We start from the raw sequence: 20,253 nt of genomic DNA, 5'->3' as shown, positions 1-20,253 counted from the left end.
CAGGACAGGTGCTGAAATCACACATACTTTATGTGCTTTAAAAGCTGGACCTGAAGTCCTGCATAAATCTAGATCCAGGAAGTTTGATCTTGATGGAGTAGCTGAAAAACTTTGTCTCTCAAGTCAGGGATGTGACACTGAAGAGGACGTATGAAGTCACTTGCAGGAAGCAAAAATTCCAAGACAAGTCTGTCCAGAAGTTTGCCCCAAATTCATATGGCTTATGTAATACAGGAAAGAGATATTAACATAAAATTGTTGCACTAGAGAACTTTGTACCTTTGCATAGAGCTGCCTTCCTTGGAAACCAATTTATCCTGAAGATGAGTTCAGAAGCACAAAAGGAAACAAACTCCTAAGAAAGACAATGAGACAAGTGAGCAAACCAAAAGTGGTTTTCAACTAGCATTTTTAAAAAATATTCAAAAGAAAAAGAAATTAGCAAAAAATCTTGGGAAAAAAAGACAGGAGTATTATTGTAAAAGCAGCAAATATATATTTTAGTTATGAAAAATATAGGCATTAAAATTTTTAAGCTTTAACAAATGAGTAAACCCGCAACCAACACATGGAAAAGACATATTATTTGAAGACAATGGTAGAAATATTTTAAAACTTAAAGAAAATTATGCATCACTAGATGGAAAAAAAACATGGAATCCAAATATACTAAATAAATACAAATCTGTACTTAAACACATATCACTGAAATTGCATTACATAAAAATAAAAGTTATCAAAGATGAAAAAATAAAAAGAGATTACCTTTAAAGAAAAGATCATTAGGTTAGTAAAGGCAGCTGACTTCTCATACACAACAATGGCTTTCAGAAGACAATGGAATAATATCCTCTCTACTAATGGAACACAGTGTTATTTTAACTTGTTACCTCAAATTAAGATATTTTCAGACAAAAACTAAAAAATTACATTACTAAGATCGTCATGCAAATAAAAATACCAAAAGCTACACTTTAGCAGAAACAAAATTTAGCCCTGAAGAATGATAGAGTGAGGTACAAGGAGCACTAGTGAGCAAAGGAGTGAGTAAAACCCATTGGAAAATTAAGATAAGCATGGACAGTGGAAATACAGTGCCCTGTCAGCAATAACTCAGAAGAAGGAGGCTTATTTTGGAATTAAGGAGTTTAGAGGTCCTATGTAATTCAGGAGCATAAAGACACTGATAAGCTTCAGCCTCTGAAAATTTTGTTATAAACCTAAAAATACAAAATACACTAATCGAATAAGATAGCATTTTCTAGTGTGTTAACCAGTTATCCCTGAATCCCTGAAGATGGTTTTTCAAAATACACATTTCTGGTTTCCCTGATGATGCTGGTTGAGTATATTTGGAGGAGATTTCTGCTTCTGAGAGCAATCTTCCATCTGCTAGTTTACTACTCAAATACTCAAAACAGCCATGGTTGAGACACACCAAAACCAGGATGCTGGGACTCAATCCAGGTCTGTCACATGGGTGACAAAAACTCAACTTTAGCCATCACTGTTGCAGCCCAGGTACACACTAGCAGGAAACTGGAATCAGAAGTAAAGCCAGGACTTGAACTCAGGCACTCTGATGTGAGATGTAGGTGTCCCAAGAGCCATGTTAACCACTGTGCCAAATCTCACCACTTATTCTATATTTTTGGAAGATACCCTATCTCCAGTTAATTTTGTTCAGTGAGGCACAATCTCCTAATTTATTTTTTCAAGATTTATTTTATTTATTTGAGAGGCAGAGTGACAGAGGGAGATGGAGAGACAGAGAGATATTCCATTTGCTGGTTCACTCCCCAAATGGCCACAACAGCTGGGGCTGGGCCAGGCTGAAATCAGAAGCCAGGAACTTTATCTGTGTCTCTCACAGGGTGGCAGGGACCCAAATATTTTGGTCATCTTCCGTTGCTGCTTTCTCAGATGCATTAGCATTGAGCTAGATAGGAAGCAGAGAATCCAGGACTGGAATCAGTACTCCAATATGGGATGCTGGTGCCACAGATGGTGGCTTAACCCACTGTCCCCAACGCCACCCCCAGGCTCCCAGTTCTTGCTCCTTGGTCTTCAAGATGGAGGGACAGGCTGTAAGCCAGAACCAATTGGAAAAACCAATGTACTATAAGGAGAAGCTCCCTGGGCAAGTGTCCTGGGACTATAATGAGAAAAGTTTTTATTCTCCCTGGCACGTAATGTTTTTCCAGGTGATTGGTTTGAGTAGGTAATTTAGTAGATCCTGATAATCGGAAACAAATTATTCTGAAGTGACGATTTAAATTGGGTATTGGCAGGAATTGAATATTTAAGCATAATGAGTTTAATTGAGTATCAGGAAGTGTTTTTTACAATGATGTAATAACTGTTGGCACTCTGCATGTAATAGCAAGGAGGTTTAAAAGTTTGAAGTGTTTGAGCAGTACTGCTTATGGAAAGTGCTTTTCAAAAATATGTAAAAGTTATTAGCTCCCTTTTTAGCCTGGGTGAGAAGCAAAAGTCAAACCCTGAAAGTCTCATAAAAGTACAGCTTGGCTGTGACTAAAATCCTATGTTACTCACTATACCATTGAGTAGAATTCCCATGACCTATTCATGAAGAATATTAATCAATGGGGTCTAATCCCCAAACTTAACAGTAGATGTCCTATTAAAGAAGGGCCAAAGTCTATAGAAATATAATCCAGCTCTTTGTCTAATACCAGAATACTGATTTTTTTAAAAGTCTCTAATACATTAACCTCACCAGCACTCCAGCCTTTATTTGAAGGCCTTTGGTTAGGGAATGGTTGGAATTTAGGAATCATAACCTCTGAGCAGACACAGGGTTAAGTTGAAGGAGACTGATCCCTCATTTCTTCCAACTGGAAGCAACCATAAAAGAGCAGGGCTCTGTCAACTCAGTCACATGGCATTGCTGCCACTACTATGAACCTGTGGATACTTCAGGAGCAGGAGCTTGGTCTTGTTAATCAGGTAATATCTAGGTCTAGCCAAGTGCCTGGCACATATTGGGCATCCAGTAGACTTCTGTTTCTGAGAAAGTGAATGAGTGAAGTTCCTGAGATCAATGCATTTATCATCTCAGGAAAAAAAAAACCACATCGTTTTCTTCCCTCTTCAATAACCTCTGCTCCATGTAACCTGGGTTAGTTTACAACTTGGTTTGTATAGCTCTGTACTTTCTGCTACATAGATCTGTCTATTTACATTTAACTGATTTAAAATTAAGTAAACTTCCAGTTCCTCAGTCTCACTAGCTACAGTTTAAGTGCTCAATAGCCACATATAACTAATCGGTACTGTATTCTATAGCACAGCCATAGAACTTCTCCACTATTGCCAAAAGTTCTGCTGAGCAGGGCTAGTTACAGATGCTCCCAGCTGGGACCCCCTGGAGCTCTACACTCATCTCTGACTCTACCAGTTATTAACCATGGGACTGAGCAAATCATTCAACTTCACATATGTGTGTGTTTTCCCCTTGCCTCAAGCACTCTTCCCTCCTCTAGTAGTGTAATTAATGACTTCTCATCTTTCAGGTCTCAGTTCAACCATAATATCCATAGCTAGGTCAAGGCCTCACATGGTAACTTGTGAGCAATTCCTTGTCAAGGCTGACATTTTACCTATTTTATGTGATTACTTGACTGATATCTGTCTCTCAGATCAAAGTCTTAGCTCCTGGAAGCTAGGAACATGTCTGGTTTTGTCCTGCCTTTTACCCCCATGCCTAATGAGCAATGTTGCTAGCATGCAATATTTATCGAACCAATCAATGAACGAGCCATCAGTTTTCATGTCTTTGCAACTGCCATTGCAAGCGGTTTGTACTCTGTGGACTGACACTCAGATGAAAGGCCCCGGTAAGGCTACATGAGTTGCTCACAGCTGTCATCCCATCAATTTATCTGAATGTTCATTGCTCTTTCTTTTTGCCTGCACTAAATATTTTCAACATCACAAAACAGGAGAAAAATACAGCATTTCATTTATACTTTGAAACAGTTACTATTAGCCTGCATATATAAAGGCCACTTATCCAAACACTCCATCAAGTCAAAAAATACAATGCTAAAACCATGAATAGTTTTCTAGACAGTAACTGTCTCAGGAAACCCTCCCACCTCCAGGGTTTAACATCTAGTGCACCTCTCAAGATTATATGAGATGTTAGACAACATATACATCAATGCTCCAAAACTCTTGCCCAATTTCTCCCAAATGCTCCAGCAGTTTCCAGCTGTCTGGGCAATCTTGTGCATCGTCCCAGGCCTCTTGGTGCACTGGAAACTGGAGAGAAAGGGGTGGGGGGTAGCGCAGGCTGAGTGTCCCCCAAAGTGCTCAGGTTTGCACATACCACAACCATCAAGCACAGACAGAGCAAAGCAGCAACAGAAAGGGCCGCCCACTCGGGATCCTGTGAGCCTTCACGTCTGAGTTCATGTGGCTCTCACTCTGAAACGGAAGTGGAAAACCAAATAAAGTCAACTCCATGGAGGTCCTGGGGACTTAACACTGAGCAGCCACACGAATACCAGAGTGATGCATCATGATTCATGTTATTACAATAAATGCCTAAGAAAGTAATAAGGATTTGGCACTTAGTATAAAGCATTGGCAAGACAGCTCAAAGTTTTCTGCCTGTTGTAAAGTGTAGCCTGGGATATTTTCTTTCATTGAGCAACATGCATTAGCAACGTTATCTATGGTAGTAAAGGAGTTACTCATAAAGCTTTATTAAGTGATGTCAAGACTTTTTGCCCCATGTTCTTTTTTTCTTTCTCTCTTTTTTTTTCTGGGAGAGGCTTTAGAAAAGACACTAAGTTGTTTTTCCCAATGTCTCTATACCAGCCCGATATTAGATGAAACACATACCTAGAAGATGATTCAGAAATCACCTTTTCCAAAGTGATTCACTTTGGGAAAGAAGTGCTGAAAAGCTAAACAAGTGCTCTCTTGATTTAATACTGTTCATATTTACAGAATAGACTGCAAACGACAGAAACAAGTTAAGGCAAAAAGCATTCCTATAGGCAAACGTTTAGGAGATAATGGAAAATAAAAATCTAGCTGTTTCTCTCTGAGAAAGGGGATGATGCCTCATCAGGAAAGTGGTTGTTTTGTTTTTTCACTTAGAAAAAGAAAATAAAGAAACCTGTATATCCACGGTGGTTCTGCCAGCTTGTGGGGGCCCAGCGAATGCATCCATGATGGTTAGCTTTAAGATGGACATGTCACTGCTGGCAATGATCTGCTGTGTGATGATATGTATTACCCAGTAAGGAGGCTGACTACAGAGGGAAGGTGCAGGTCATTTATCTTGTACGTAGAATGAATACATCCATGGTGGACAGCCTGGGAGTGTGGACGAGGGTTAGGATTCCTTGGCCTAGGGAAAGTTTGTCTTAGCCTCTTTTCTGTTACTGTAACAGAATACCTGAGATGGGAATGAAGTTTATTTAGCCCACAGTTACGGAGGCTGGACATCCAAGATCAGGTGGCCACATCTGGTAAGGGTCTCATGCTGTGTCATAACAAAGCAAGAAAAGAAGAAAGGCGAGTGAGAGAGTGTGGAGAAGAGCGGCCTTCTGGGAGAATTGCATGAATTCTTTTATGACCTAATCATTTCCTTCCTTCCTTCCTTCCTTCCTTCCTTCCTTCCTTCCTTCGTCCCTCCCTCCTTCCCTCCCTCCCTCCCTCCCTCCCTCTCCCCCTCCCTCCCTATCTCTCTCTCTCTCTCTCTTTCTTTCTTTCTTTCTTTCTAGATCTGTTTATTTATTTGAAAGTCAGAATTACAGAGAGAGAGAGAGAAAGAGAGAGAGAGAGGGCTCTTCTATCTACTGGTTCAGGCCTCAATAGCCAGAGCTAGGCCAGGCCAAATCCAAGAGTCAGGACCTTCCGGGACTTGAACTGGTGCCCATATGGGATGCTGGCACAGCCAGAGGTAGCTTTCCCCACTCCACCACAGTGCCAGCCCCCTAATAGCTTCATAAGTTTGCCTCCCAATATTGTCAATTTCAACCTGAGAGGGTTGGTCCAGAGAGGGAACAAATGAAATGGACAGGAACTTAGGAAAAATTAGTCTTGCCTGCTTCCCTGCTCAACATGAGAGTTACCCGATCAGCATTTTCCAGATCCTTGTTCTCAAGCAACATGAGGCAGAGGAGAGATCAAGGATAAGCAGGGAAAAGGGTTCCCAGTGTAATGGATGCTCCTCACCCTCTCTCCTCGGGACCCCTCCGCCAATTTCCTCATGGCCTCATCTGCCTCTAGGTCTTTGCACTGTGTTTTCTGCGGCAGACCCTGTTTCATGACTACTCCTTACCATCCTTGTCTAGCTAATTCCTACCTCACATTGTAGGCCGTTCCTTCTGCCAAGGAGCCCTTCCTGACCCAGCAAGATCAAGGTCAATGCTGCTCCTCTTGTTTCTTCCCCTAGGGTAACCAATTACGCCCTTGCCTGGGACTGGCAGACCTGAATGCAGGACTTCAGTGCTGAAATCAAGATAGTCCTGGGAAAATCAGAAGAGTCATTCTAACCTCCCACACTGCCTGGTATCTTCTGTTGTCACTGCCAGTTTACATGTGACACTTTAGCCTGTCAGCTCCTCAGGAGCAAGGGTGGGGTCAGTCATCTCTATAATCCTGTTCTCTCTAGCACAGATCTGACACACAGCAAATAACCAAAGTCTACAACTGCAGTAAGTCCTCTGTGTACAATGAACAACTGATTGGGCAAAAAAAATCAGCATCCATTTCCAAAGGGATCTTCTGTTTTGGCTTCCTGCATTCCCCCAGCTCCTCCTCGTATCCCAGGCAGGGATCCTGACATTTGCTTTGGTTGCTCCCCAGCCAGCCCCTAGAGAAGCTAACATAAGCCTGACAGAGGCTCCTGGGTACAAATCAATGCACGCTTCTTGCCTGCTGCAGCCACCATTCACCCTTAATGATTCTATACAGAGATCAAGGTCTGGGAAATGCTTATGTTATTGCTCTTGATTTTTTTGATTCTCATAGAAAGCTTCTATATTAAGCAGCAAGCATGCTAGGCCCTGACATTCATGTTCAAATTTAGTACTCAAAATATCCCTACCGCTACCATTTTGCTATGGGGATTCTGTGGCTCAAAGAAGCCAAGTCACCTGCTGAAGGCTCCACAGTTGGTTACAGGTACCCAAGGCTAGAACCCGGGTTGAACGTCAACTCCAGAATCTGCTTCTCACCACATTCCTTTAAAACCAGATGCTCTCTGCAGTGTCAAGAGGAGTCAGGTGAGGGAAGATTTTGCTCTCAAGTTCATAGCATAGTAAATGCAGGCATGACCACACGCAGCCTCTTTCTCCACCTCTTGCCAACCATGCAGACTGAGCCTAGCCTCTTTTAGGTGAAAGGAAGCATAATTCACAAAAGTGTATCACTGGATTTCAGGGAAGACTGGCCCAGAAGTCTTACAAGAGAGCTGAATGAATAGTGGACAAAACAGGAAGGTAGGGGCAGGTTTTGGCCAAATGATTAGGAAACTGTCCGTTTTATCAGAGGACCTGGATTCAATTTTTGGCTCTACTCCCAATTCTAGCTTCCTGCCAATGCATACTCTGAGAGGCAGCAGTGATAGCTTAAGTATTTGGGTCTCTGGCACCTAAATGTGATGGAGTTCATGGCTCTCAGTTTCAAGACAGCCCAGACCCAGCTGTTGCAGATATTTGGGGAGTGAGTTAGCAAACAGGAGATTTCTGTCTGTCTATATTTTCTCTCTCTTTCAATCAATCAACCTATCTATCAATTAACCAAGAAAGAAGGCTCTCAATCCCTTTATCTGCTAAATGAAAAGCCAAGATCAAGGTCGGGCAGTGCTATTCCCATCCAAGGTTAACACAGCCAGACAGTGGCAACACCAGGCCCAAAACCCTAATCCCCCGACTTCCTGTCCATGGTTTCTCCCCACTTTCTTCCCCCATTCTACAACTATAAAAAACACACAAGGCTCTCTTTACCACATTCCTCAGGTTTTAAAGCCACTGCTCCTGCTGTCCTCCCTCTCCAATCCTAAGACTTTTTTTTTCTTTCTTTTTTAACATTTGAGGAAGAAAGTGTTATGGTTAACAGCATTTGAATTCCACAATGTCACTGTAACATGTAATAAATACTTTTTATTATTTATCACCAAATGCTTAGGGGCCATGGAATACTAAAGGCTATTCTACTCTTTCTGATACAGCTCTAACAAGTTTGTTCCAGTCTCTAGGCTGGGGCAGGGGGTGGGGGTGCGGAGGGACACAGCTGGGCTTGGTGATTTAATCTTCTCTACACCACAGGCCGTGTCTCCGTGATTATGCTAGAATTATACGTGACTGGAAGATTTGTTTTAGCTCAATCCATGCAGCCTGGAGAATGGCAAGTTCTCAGCAACACCTATCACCAGCCCCCACTCCAGAACCACCTGAATGAACTCAGGGGGAAGCTGGAGCAAGGGTCTGGGTCACAGTGGAGTCCACAGTAATCAGAAAATTCTGTCCCAGTGCAAGGACTGCAGAAAGCTCTGTGTGTTCCAAATTACTTGGGCAAACTAACTTTGGAGATGTTTTTGGTCTGTTTTTCAAACTGTAGCTAAAAGACCCAGAGATGGCAGGGCCTGCACCCCCCTACCCACCATAGTCCTCTATACCTGCAACCCAGGAATTGTCTGCACTAAAAAGGCATCTTCCAAGAGGACCCATGAACTTAAAACAAATGCTGTTTAATTTGCCATTCATTAGGGGTGTATCTGGATTGATTTATTGTGCCCTTCTGACCCCAAGTCTTTGGAACAGCATTCCTTCACGATTAAACAGGGAAAAGATTCAGGCAGCACTCTCAGGGATAACTGTAGAGGGCTGCAAGGAGACTTCAAATTGCTCTGTATCGGGTAACCCAAAGGAAACACTCGACCCTATCCAGTGTTGAATGCACACGAGCCAGACAAGAGTTTGTAAGTTTTTTGACCCAGATTTCCCGAGCCTTTCCTAAGGGATGTGGCCAGCACAGAGCACTGTTATCCAGATTACAGGCTTTGGAGGACTTCCACATTCGGGGTATGCAGAGAATGCCTAACCACATCCAATTGATCATAGAAATTGCGATCCCTTTTGATCCTGAGGAAGTCAGCTCTTCCTAGAAACTACCTAGCAGCAGAAAAGTGGGAGAGAAAGGCTGCGGGAGGTGGATGGGGCCGGGGAGAGAAAGGGAGGAAGGCAGAAGAAAGAGAAAGAGAAAGAAAGGAGAGATGGAAGGAGAAGAAAAGAAGGGAGACAGGTAGGAAAATAAACAAAGAGAAAGAAGAAGGAAGCAGGAAGGAAGGAGTCGGGGAGGTACGGAGTGCCTCAGGGAGAAAATACATTTCTTCTGGTAGCTCAATAGGCCAGGGTCATCAGAAAATGTGTGTAACCTCGTACAGCACCGAGAGTGAGGCTGCAGCAACTGCCCTTTGAGACGAAGATCAACCGCTTCTCTTGTGGGTGGCACAAGTATAATCACAGCAATTAGGAGGCAAGACTACAGTCTCTTTTTCCCTTCTTAATGTGTAAACAAACAATTCAGGCACTTGCATGCCTAAGAGAATTGGGACGTAGTTTAATTTTATCTACTACTGTGACTCTCTATGCTTTATTTGGCTTCCGGGAAAATTTCAAGGGCCTTTGTGGTTATGGTTTTAGTTAAACACACACATTTACCTGGAGCCAGGGTCAGGGAGAGAAAAGCAAGCTGCTGTCACAGACAATCTCACTCCCTATTGTACAGGTAGCCCCCAGGTACCCAACCAGAGTCCCAGAGGCTGGGAAGGAAGGAAATTCAGGCCGAGGGTGGCCTTTGCTTCTTCCATATTTCCTGAGATGCTTTGAATGCTGCGGTCCTCTTGAACCCCTCCCTCCTGCTTCCCTATCCTGATCTCCTTTCTTCCCACCCCAAAGCGCCATGCATTAAAGAGTCTAATTCTGTTTCCTGTTCCCACTGAAGCCCAATGGTATAGAGGAAGTCGAGAATGGTCAGAGCAGTAGGTCCAGCTGGGAAGTTGCTCCTATGCTGTGGTTTAGAGGCTACTCAGAAGCCCATTTCAGAACCTCTCTACCAGTGGACGACATTCTACCATCTGTGGCTGGCTTCCCTAAGGGTTGCTTAGAATTTATTAATGCAGTTAAATAAATGAATCCCCAGCTATTCACCATGGAATTCTGCTGCAGGGAATTGCTGCTCTGAAAAGCAGCTTGGTTGCAAATCAAGGCATGCAAATTCTCTGGAGGATTACTTCCTAGGCTCCCTGAAGAATTTGGTGCATGCTTCACCGTCTAGCTGCAAGTCAGACCACCCTAAACATAGCCTTTTAATACGATGACAATCCATGCAGTTCTTTTCTCATGATGCAATCACCAGCCAACAGAGAGAAATGGAATTTTATTGATAGAAATTCATTTCTTCAGTTGAAGAATGCCTTATGTTGCTTGTTAGAAATGCAAATGCTTTCACATCTGTAGGTTGATGTCCATGCAAAATGAGAAGATTCTTTCAAAGAATGAGGCCCAAGGGGAAAATGGCTCCTGCTAGTTTGGAAGATCCGAGCCTCCCTGCTTTGTCTAGAGGAGCAATAAGCTGCCTGGTAGGTTTTTACTGCCTTGGGCCCCTAGAACAGAGCTCTTTTGCTGCTCCAGCTGCCTTCTATACCAAATCTCTACAGGAATCTCTCCCCACTCCCTCATAGGTCACAAAGCCCACCTAACATTCCTCTCGATTTCTTGAAAGTACCCAGCACCAGAAAAGCCTTGGGACATTGGCAGACAGACTGGCCAGCTCTCTGGATTGAGCTGAGTGCCAGGCAGTTGGGCCCACTGGAGTGAGAAACTGGAAAGGAGTTCATGGGAGGCTTTGTCACCACTTAGGGACCATTTAGCAGTGCTGTTGAAAGCCTGGGCCAGCCCAGGGGCTCAGAAGAGAGAAGTCAAGGCCCAGTTTCAATGTAGGACAACTAGCTTTATTTGATCGCTTTCCCTCCATACCATGTTCCCGGATGGTTAAGTGGCACCATCAGCTGATTCTAGTCCTTCTCAGTGGTCATCCGTCTTCTGAGATGGCCACACAGTGGTGGATGAGGCTGGGGGTGTCATTAAGGAGTACTGACTCTGCATGCTCCCAAATGCCCTGTCCTAAGTCTCCCCCCACATTCCTTCTATCTTCTGTCTTCTATTCCTTCTGTCTTCCCCAGCTGGCACTACCTTCTGTCACTCAAGCTCTTTTGGGTTCACAGAGTTTGTCTCATTTTCTCTACATTCTTCGGTTTGAAAAGTCTTTTTTTTTAAAGATTTATTTTATTTATTTGAAAGACAGAGTTACAGAGAGAGGTAGAGACAGAGAGATCTTCCATTCAATTCCACTCAATTCCCAGATGGCTGCACTGATCGGAAGCCAGGAGCCAGGAGACAGGAGCCAAGACCTTCCTCTGGGTCTCCCACATGGGTGCAGGGGCCCAAGGACTTGGGCCATCTTCCACCACTTTCCCAGGCCATAGCAGAGAGCTGGATAGGAAGAGGAGCAGCCGGGACTAGAACCAGCGCCCACATGGGATGCCGGCGCCTCAGGCCAGGGCTTTAACCCATTGTGCCACAGAGCCGGCCCCTGAAAAGTCTTACCATCTTTGGTTGCTCAATGTCCTTTCCCATCCAAGCTTCCTAGTTTTGTGACCTTGGAAAGATCTCAAACCTCTCTCCACATTTGTAAATGGTGCTAAATATACAACTTCACTTTTAGGGTTATTGTGGAGTTAAGATTATTAAATGAAATAATATATAGAAAATTATTAAACAAGTAAAAATGCAATACATGGTAGCTATCAGAATTAATATGAACACACACTCTACTATGTCTTCTTGCCTGTTTCCTCTGAACAACATTTATGTGAAGGTGCCAAAATTATGATTGTGGCAAAAGACCATCCATTTCCTTCAAAGTGTATTTAGCAGATCAGCCTTGATTTATGTCAGGTGCTACCTCCAAAAACTACACTCTGAGGCATGCATCTTAGTTTTCAGTCGATTGAGGGCATTCACTTTGCACAAAGTGCAACAAAGAAGATTCTTTGGATGCACCCCAGATAGGGGACAGAGCTGGTAGAGAAAAGAATATTTCTGACAGTTCTCTCCAGTGTCAGGGAGAAAACAAGGTGCAAATAATAGAAGAAAAGCAGGAGAAAACTGCATAAGGGTCCTAAAAAACGTGTGTGGAGCCAGTGGGAAATGCAGTGGAGAGTGGCTTTAGGGGCCTACAGGACAGGAGCTGAGAGTTACTGGTGAGTGTTCATTGCCCTAGAATGGGAAAGCCCTGTGGAAGGTTCTTTGCCTTCTGACCTTGGCAACCCCTGGAGCACCTGATAAGCTTTGTGGCTTTAAATCAGTCTGTGCTTTATCAGGCAGAGCAATTCTTAATCCAAAGTAAAGAGATGAAGATACTTAGTGTCAGGCTTTCATTCTGAAGTTTAGATTCAAACCCAGGCCAGAAAGAAAGAGTAGCTTACGGAAGGGGCAGTGCAACATGGGAGAAGGGGCATGGGCTCCCGTTCTTAGTTCTACCCCATATTCACCGTGGGATAGTGAACCTCTCAGAGCCTCTATTTCTGATGACAAAGCTGGATGGGAAAAATCTTTAGCACCAGTAAAAGCATAACTCTTCCAAATGGTTTATGATAATTTTTTTTTCTGGGAAAATAATATGCAATCAAAATAACATAAGAAAATCAATGGGAAACTGCATAAGTACACAAGACTCACCCCATTGCTAACACTCCATAATGTCATATCACATCACAGGGAAGAAAATAGAAAGAAAAATGTGTCTCCAGAGAGTTTAACATCTCAAGCCTATCTGTCCCATGAACGCAAATGTTTAGATTGTATACCCAAAGTGCCATATTAGGGAATTGCTTTTCTACAAGGTTTTATTCAACCGGGTAATAGGCAAATAGATCCAAAATGATCAGGGAAAAAATATTTCTGTGGTTCTCTGAAGTTTCTTTATGACTCTCAGTCCATCTCCCCAACATGCATGGAGGGTGAGGTGACTGAAGAATGGGAAACAGAGGCAGGAAGGGTTGTGGCACAGGTGTAGCAGGTCTGAGCATTGCGGGTCCCAACATTCCTGAAGGAAAGATGGAGCCACCTAGCTGGGGGACACACAGGGAAAAGGGGCCTCTTGGCACTGCCTGAACAAGTTGTCTGGCAGAGAATTGGTCCTGGAGCCTGGGTCTTTGCCCCAAGAGAAGCTCTGCTCTACATTCAAACCTTTGCAACAAACATCTCCATGATGTTAAGGGAAGGGTCTTCAGGAACTATGCTGGGTTCGAACACTGCCTCCACCACATGTCAACTATACTGCCTTTGGTAAGTTATCAGGCCTCAGTTTCCTCATACATAACATGGAGATATCATGTCCATTATTAATAAATATAGTTAATAAACATAAAGCACTTGTAACAGTAACTAGTACTTCTAATACTCCATAGTAAGTGCTCCATAAATGTTAACCATTTTCATTGTTTGTATTATCTTGGATTACCACAACCAAATACCATAGACTACAGGATTAAACCACCAAGGTTTCTTTTGTTTAGTTCTGCTGGTTGGAAGCCCCAGATCAAGGCACCAAGCAATTCAGTTATTAGTGACGGATCTCTTCCTGGCTAGCAGGTAGCTATCTTCTCCATTACGTCCTCACACGGCCTTGCTTTGAGGCCGGTGTTCTGAACAAGTCTAGTTCTCTTGTATCCCTTCTTATAAGAAAGGACACTAATTCAATTCAGTGGTGGCCCCATGGTTTCATTCAGTTTTACTTATTTCCTTAAACTCTCAACTCTAAATACAGCCAAACTGGAAATGAGGGCTCAAATATATAAACTTTAGGACACAAACATTTAATCCATAGCATTATTGTCATTATTACTATTAAAATTTCATTATTCTTCCAGGAATATATTTGCCTTGTCTTCAAATATGCACCAAAGTATATATTTAAGAATCTTGGGTTAGGTGAGTCCAGTGCAAAAACTGAAGTATGTAAAGGGGGTGGTGTCTCCATCAGAGACCCCTACCTAGACTTTCAAATATTTTTAGGCCTCTAATAGCCCAGGATTCTCCCCTTGGTCACACATAAACCAGCACCTATCGCCACACACAAACATGCACATACATTTATTGACCCAACATTGAGGTCTTTGGTTTATTCCCACTCCTGATCTGACCAATTTGGTATGTCATGAATTAAGCAACTGGTCTTTGTGGGGCAACCTACATCACATGACTAGAGGCTTCTTACATATATAAACATCTCACACCTGTTAGATTTCAACAAGACAGAGAGGCAGGACTGGCCTACCTTAAGGCTCTCTGGCCCCAAATGTATGGCCACTTCCCTTGGGGACTACTATGATTTCTTCTGATAACATAAAATGCACCTGGAAGGCCAGGGCTAACTCCTTGGCCTCCCAAGATCTTTTGCATTTGGTTTCTGCTTAACTTTTCCAGTTCATTCCCCACCACCCTCACCCTAGACATTCCTTGTTCCTCTACACTCAGGAGAATTTGCACATGGTACTTTTTATACTCAGAACTCTCTTCCCAAGTCCTTCATTCTGGAAAATTCTACTCAAAAGCCACACCCTCTGGTGTACTTTCCCAGACTTCCTTGGGTAAAGTTTGACATTCTATTGTAGTGCTTTATACACAAGCATGTCTGTCTTCCCACTCAGACACTTTTTAATACTCTTTTCAAATTCTTACCAGAACTACTAAGAACACAGTAGATGTTCTCCAGAGAATGATCTGTTTGAATCAGTTTTACCTCTTCAGAAGTGCCAGGTCTTTGTGAATGGTGCCCACTGCAGTTGCATGGGACCTCGTGTGATCCTTTGCAGATCACTGGGTGAGGTGAGGGCTCTTCTGATACCTCCGATTGTACCATGTAGCAGGTGTCTCTGCTTTCCCTGTAGACAACACACCACCTGGACATAATGACACTGTGACTCTTGTCTTCAAGAGAGATGACATTTTAGTGACTAAAGTCTAGAACTCAACCAAGTTAGCTTTCTTTTCTTTCCCTGTTAAGTATTTCATCTTAAAAGTTTTCTGTTCATTTGTTGACTTATCCCAATTCTTTCTTTTAAAGATTTATTTATTTTATTGAAAGGCAGGATTACAGAGAGGCAGAGAGAGAGAGAGAGAGAGAGAGAGGTCTTCCATCCACGGATTCCCCAGATGGCCATAACAGGCAGATCTGGGCCAATCCGAAGTCAGGAGCCTGGAGCTTCTTCTGGGTCTCCCAAGTGGGTGGAGGGGCCCAAGGACTTGGGCCATCTTCTATTGTTTTCCCAGGCCATAGCAGAGAGCTGGATCAGAAGTGGAACAGCCGGGACTCGAACCAGCACCCATACGGGATTTCTGCACTGCAGGCGGCAGCTTTACCTGCTACACCACAGTGCTGGCTCCGACTTACTCCAATTCTAAATGTATTCCTCTGTATACATCATCTTTTGGGAAGAGAAGGAGAATTATTCCTTTGTAAAAGAATACACACCTTGAAATTCATTCACAGGCAAGAGATTCAAAAATAAGTTCAGTAATATCAGGGAAATCTATCATTAATTTAAATTTACTCATTTAAAAAACAACAACAACAACAACAACAAATCCATCTGGACAAGCCCAGTGGTGAGGGCTGGGGCCACAGGTAATGATATTTTCTCAGTCTTGAACTTGTTACTGACGATGGGCTTTCCTTCTGGCAACCTTCTATCCCTTCAGGGAAGCTAGCTCACCAGTTCTTGGGTCACAGAGGGAAACTATTTCATTATTTAAGAAGGCAGTTGCCTCATTAAAAGGAGCTCTAAGATACATGGCGTTTCTACTGTCAGCTCAGTTGACACTCTGCTTATGGAAACAGCACTAATCTGAGCTCAAAAGTGCAGCATTAGCTGACAAAAAACAAAATCTATGAGTCATAAGAGCAAACTTCTTAGGGGAAGTCAAGCCATAATTATGCATAGTTTCTTATCTTAAACCAGGAGTCTTCCTTCAACCTGGAAGTTCCCAGACTTGACCATGATGCCTCTAAGGAGAAATTCTGATGAAACACCCCACTCAATGTCTTCATCCAGCTTCCCAATCACTATTACAGCTAAACAAGTCACCCCAGAATTTAGTGGCTTCAAAATTGTCTTATTACTCTGTCTGAAAGTTCTAGATTTAACTAGATGTTCTCACCCTGGCTTTCCCTTGTGGATAGAGTTCATTGTCTGCTAAGGATGAAGTCATTGCAAAGCTTTTTCATTTCTAAGTCTGGAACTGACAGTGTTTTCAGCTGGGAGCTGAGCTGGGGATGTCAGCTGAGCACTTACACATGGCCAATGCGTGTGGCCAGGGCTTCTCCATAGCATGATGCTGGGTTCCAGTAAAGAGCACCCCACAAGAACCACAAGGAAGCTGTATCATCTTTTATGATGTACCTTCAGAATTTGTAAAGAATCACTTCTACCATAAGCTAGTCACTGTCCAAATTCAAGGGAGGATGTACAGACTGTCTTGATGGGAGCCATCGAAGAATTTGTAGACAAACTGCAGTTAAGCAGAAAGAAATCATTAAGATCATGAGATGGCGATGACAAAATGCTATAATTGGTAAAGCAGAACCAAAACATACTCCTGCAATAGAGGTTGCAGACTTCAATAGGTTATATCTGCAGCCATAAATTCTGGCAAGTTGGGACAAAAGCACTGGACTGGGAATTAGAACATTTTCATTCCAAATTCATTATTTATATTTACTATTAGTTGAATGTGAGCAAGTTAGTTAATGGCTATGAACCTCAATTTCTTCATCTCTATGATGAGGATAATACTACCGCCCACCTCATGCAGTTCATGGATATTTACAAGAAAGCAATGAAATAAAGATTGAAAAAGGATCTTGAAAACTATAAGGGTAATAGTAATGCATTGGAATAGATTAATTTCTTAACTATGTTGGCCCAAAGACAAACTTTAAGGAAAAAATTATTGAAGGCTCTTGAAAAAATATCTGGAGGTCCTCAAGTCTCCATAGACCCCCAGTTTGACAAACATTGACTTAAGGAAGTAAAATCTTACTCCATGAAATGTCTTTCAATTGCAAATCATTAGTGCAAAGAAGAGGATTTTATTTCTTTATAGCAAGTAAAATACGTTTTAGATTATGATCAAAATGAAAACCACAAAATTAAAAGACAATTACTGTAGAACTCTGTGACCCTGAAGAATATGTCTGTAAGCCTGGACCAGACGATGTTTAAGATGCTGTACATCTCACTGCATGAGCCTGTGGTTTTGGAGGGTAATTTGTAGAGCAGGCTTCTCTACTGAGACATAAAGTTCTGGAGGGGAAGGATGTGTCTCGGACTTCTTTGGCTCTTTCAAGGCATTGAGTATGTAGGATAGTCTCTGATTTTTTTTTTTTTTTTTTTTTGACAGGCAGAGTGGACAGTGAGAGAGAGACAGAGAGAGAAAGGTCTTCCTTTGCCGTTGGATCACCCTCCAATGGCCGCCGCTGCAGCCGGCGCACCGCGCTGATCTGATGGCAGGAGCCAGGATCCAGGTGCTTCTCCTGGTCTCCCATGGGGTGCAGGGCCCAAGCACCTGGGCCATCCTCCACTGCACTCCCTGGCCATAGCAGAGAGCTGGCCTGGAAGAGGGGCAACCGGGACAGAATCCAGCGCCCCAACCGGGACTAGAACCCGGTGTGCCGGCGCCGCAAGGTGGAGGATTAGCCTATTGAGCCACGGCGCCGGCTAGGTAGTCTCTGATTTTTAATTGAAACGACGTTTAAATGGATAGTAGCAGTAAACACAATAAATAAGACAATGGATGCACATAGGAATCCCCCCTTTTTTCCCTAATTCAGTGCTTTAATATTAGCATACCACCTCTACCCTAATCCTTCAGTGGAAAATGCCAGCAGCTTTGACAGCAACAGGTCTGACTCTGAAATGGCTTTTGCAGGATCTAATTAGCTCAACGACTGATAGGTCTTTGCTTCCAACCAAGCTGATACTGGTAGAAAGTGATTTCAGTGAAGCTGGAGGGAGAATTCAAAAACACAAAATTCTGCTCTTGGCCGTTAAGTCCTACATGATCTGGGTTCTCCCTGTTTCTCAAGTCTCATCTGTGCCCTCTCTCTCACCCCTGCTGTCCCCTCTGCTTAGAACACAATTCCCCACCTCTTTGTTTGAACATCTCCTACTTGTCCACTGGGCGTCTGTTTCAACATCTCTTCCTTGACACTTGAGTCCCTCAATCTAAATCAAGCCCTTTGTTAATACTCTTGCTTAGTACTCCATATGTTTCACTTACAAGCACTTATTTATATTGATTTTGGGATGCTCTAAATTTCTATCTCCCCCACAAGACTGCATTCTTCATGAATGCAGGAACTGACTCTATTTGGTGGATGGCTTCCCCCTAACATCTAGTATAATTCATTGAACAAAACAGCTATGGCAGTGAATGTCTGGTGAAGGTGCACTTGAAACAAGAAGAGGGAATTTTTTTACTCACTTCATATGTATGCAGCACTTACCAAATAAGCACTTGGTAAGTTTCTCAGTCTTTTGAAGCAGGAAAAAAAAACCTGCTTCCCTAAAACTAGGATTTCTCTTTTAAAACCAGCAGCCCATCCCCTGTTGCCTGTCAAACATGGCTGCATAAGCCAGATTGACTAAAACCAGATCTGTTCCAGGCCCCTGTTTCACACCGTTTCCAATAGGATATGAATCAGACAAGATACCATCAACCAAGCATTCAGTCAGGAAACAGGACCCTGGTAAACCTTACACTGCCAGGATCCAGCCCCACTGACAGCATCTATTATAATGGAGGAATGGGAACACACTTAAACCCCACAAAATGTGCTTTGGAGCCAGGCAGCGGGCAGCCCCAGGAAGTGTGCTAAGTGTGGAAATTCCCTCCAAGCTTTTCAAGCACCTCAAAGCCATAAACTAAGGAGAGACTTCAAAACTCTAAAGAGAAATTCCACTTTCCCTCAGTCCCGTCTTTCCATTCCAAACATGAATCCTGCTGCTTTGAGCCACTACATGAATGTGGGATTGTTAGGGTTGTTCCAAAGAGCAGCCACTATTTTTCTTAGGTTAAAGGGAAAAAAATGCACACATACACACATACAATTTGGCATACACATTCTCTTTCCTTTGCCCTGAAGAAATCAATTTCCCAGTCTGGGGTTACCATCTGTGGTTTGCATACACCCGGAGGCATAGCTGCTCATTTTATAGCTGCTAAGGTTCTCCTCCCAAACGTTCTCTCTGACCCAGGCTCAAAGATGGGCTTATTATGCAGCCAAGTCTTTGATGAGGTCCTCCTTACAGGCAGTTATAAGGACTTACCTTAGGAATCAACTTCCCACCTCCACTCACTTTTCCCTGTCTGCCCTGAAGCCATTTCTAAATAGGCAAAATGCTATATATTTGCCTTACAAATTTAAGGAAATTGAATTTTGACCCATTCCTGGCTCCCTCGATTACCAGTGATGGGCTCAGGGGGACGACACTTGCTCTGAAAGCCTGAATATGTTCATCTCGAAGAATGAAAATGATCCTTGAGTCTACCTCCTAAGGATGTTACAAAATGGAAAAAGATGCTGCAAGCGAAGCAGTTAGCATACTGCTAAGGTTACAGATGGCCACAGATTCTTTGCCCTCTCTTGAGCTGAGAAATGGACCCTAATTCTTCTCTCTCTCTTGGACTCAGACTGGGCTTTGTAATTTGTCTGATACAGAGATGTGGTGGAATAGGTGTTCTGAGACTTTCAAAAACAGGCCAGCAGCAGCTTTCCAGCTTTTGTTCAGGCAACTGGTGTGCTCAGGATGGGCAAAGCCATTGCCTTGCAAGAAGTCCAATTACCAAAGAGACCACCATGGTGCAGGAAGCCCACACCAGCCACATCAAGAGACAGCATGGAGACAGAAAGGCACCTGATTTTTTTTTTTCCAGCTATTTCACAGGCATCAGGCGTGTGAGTGAAGAATGTTCATTTTGAATGCTCATTTTAGTTCCACAGAGATAACTTGGAGAAGAAATCACAGAACCCAGACAACTTCCAGTACCAATGTCCCCACAGATGACCCTACACATACCACCCCCCTTCCTTCAGCCATATGAGCCACTCTATGGAACCCTCAGTCAACAATGACAAGAG

Source organism: Oryctolagus cuniculus, chromosome 11 (genome assembly GCF_051225735.1).
Source record: "Oryctolagus cuniculus isolate XC-2025 breed Fujian yellow rabbit chromosome 11, ASM5122573v1, whole genome shotgun sequence".
NCBI lineage: Eukaryota > Metazoa > Chordata > Mammalia > Lagomorpha > Leporidae > Oryctolagus > Oryctolagus cuniculus.
This window is presented reverse-complemented; position numbering follows the sequence as displayed.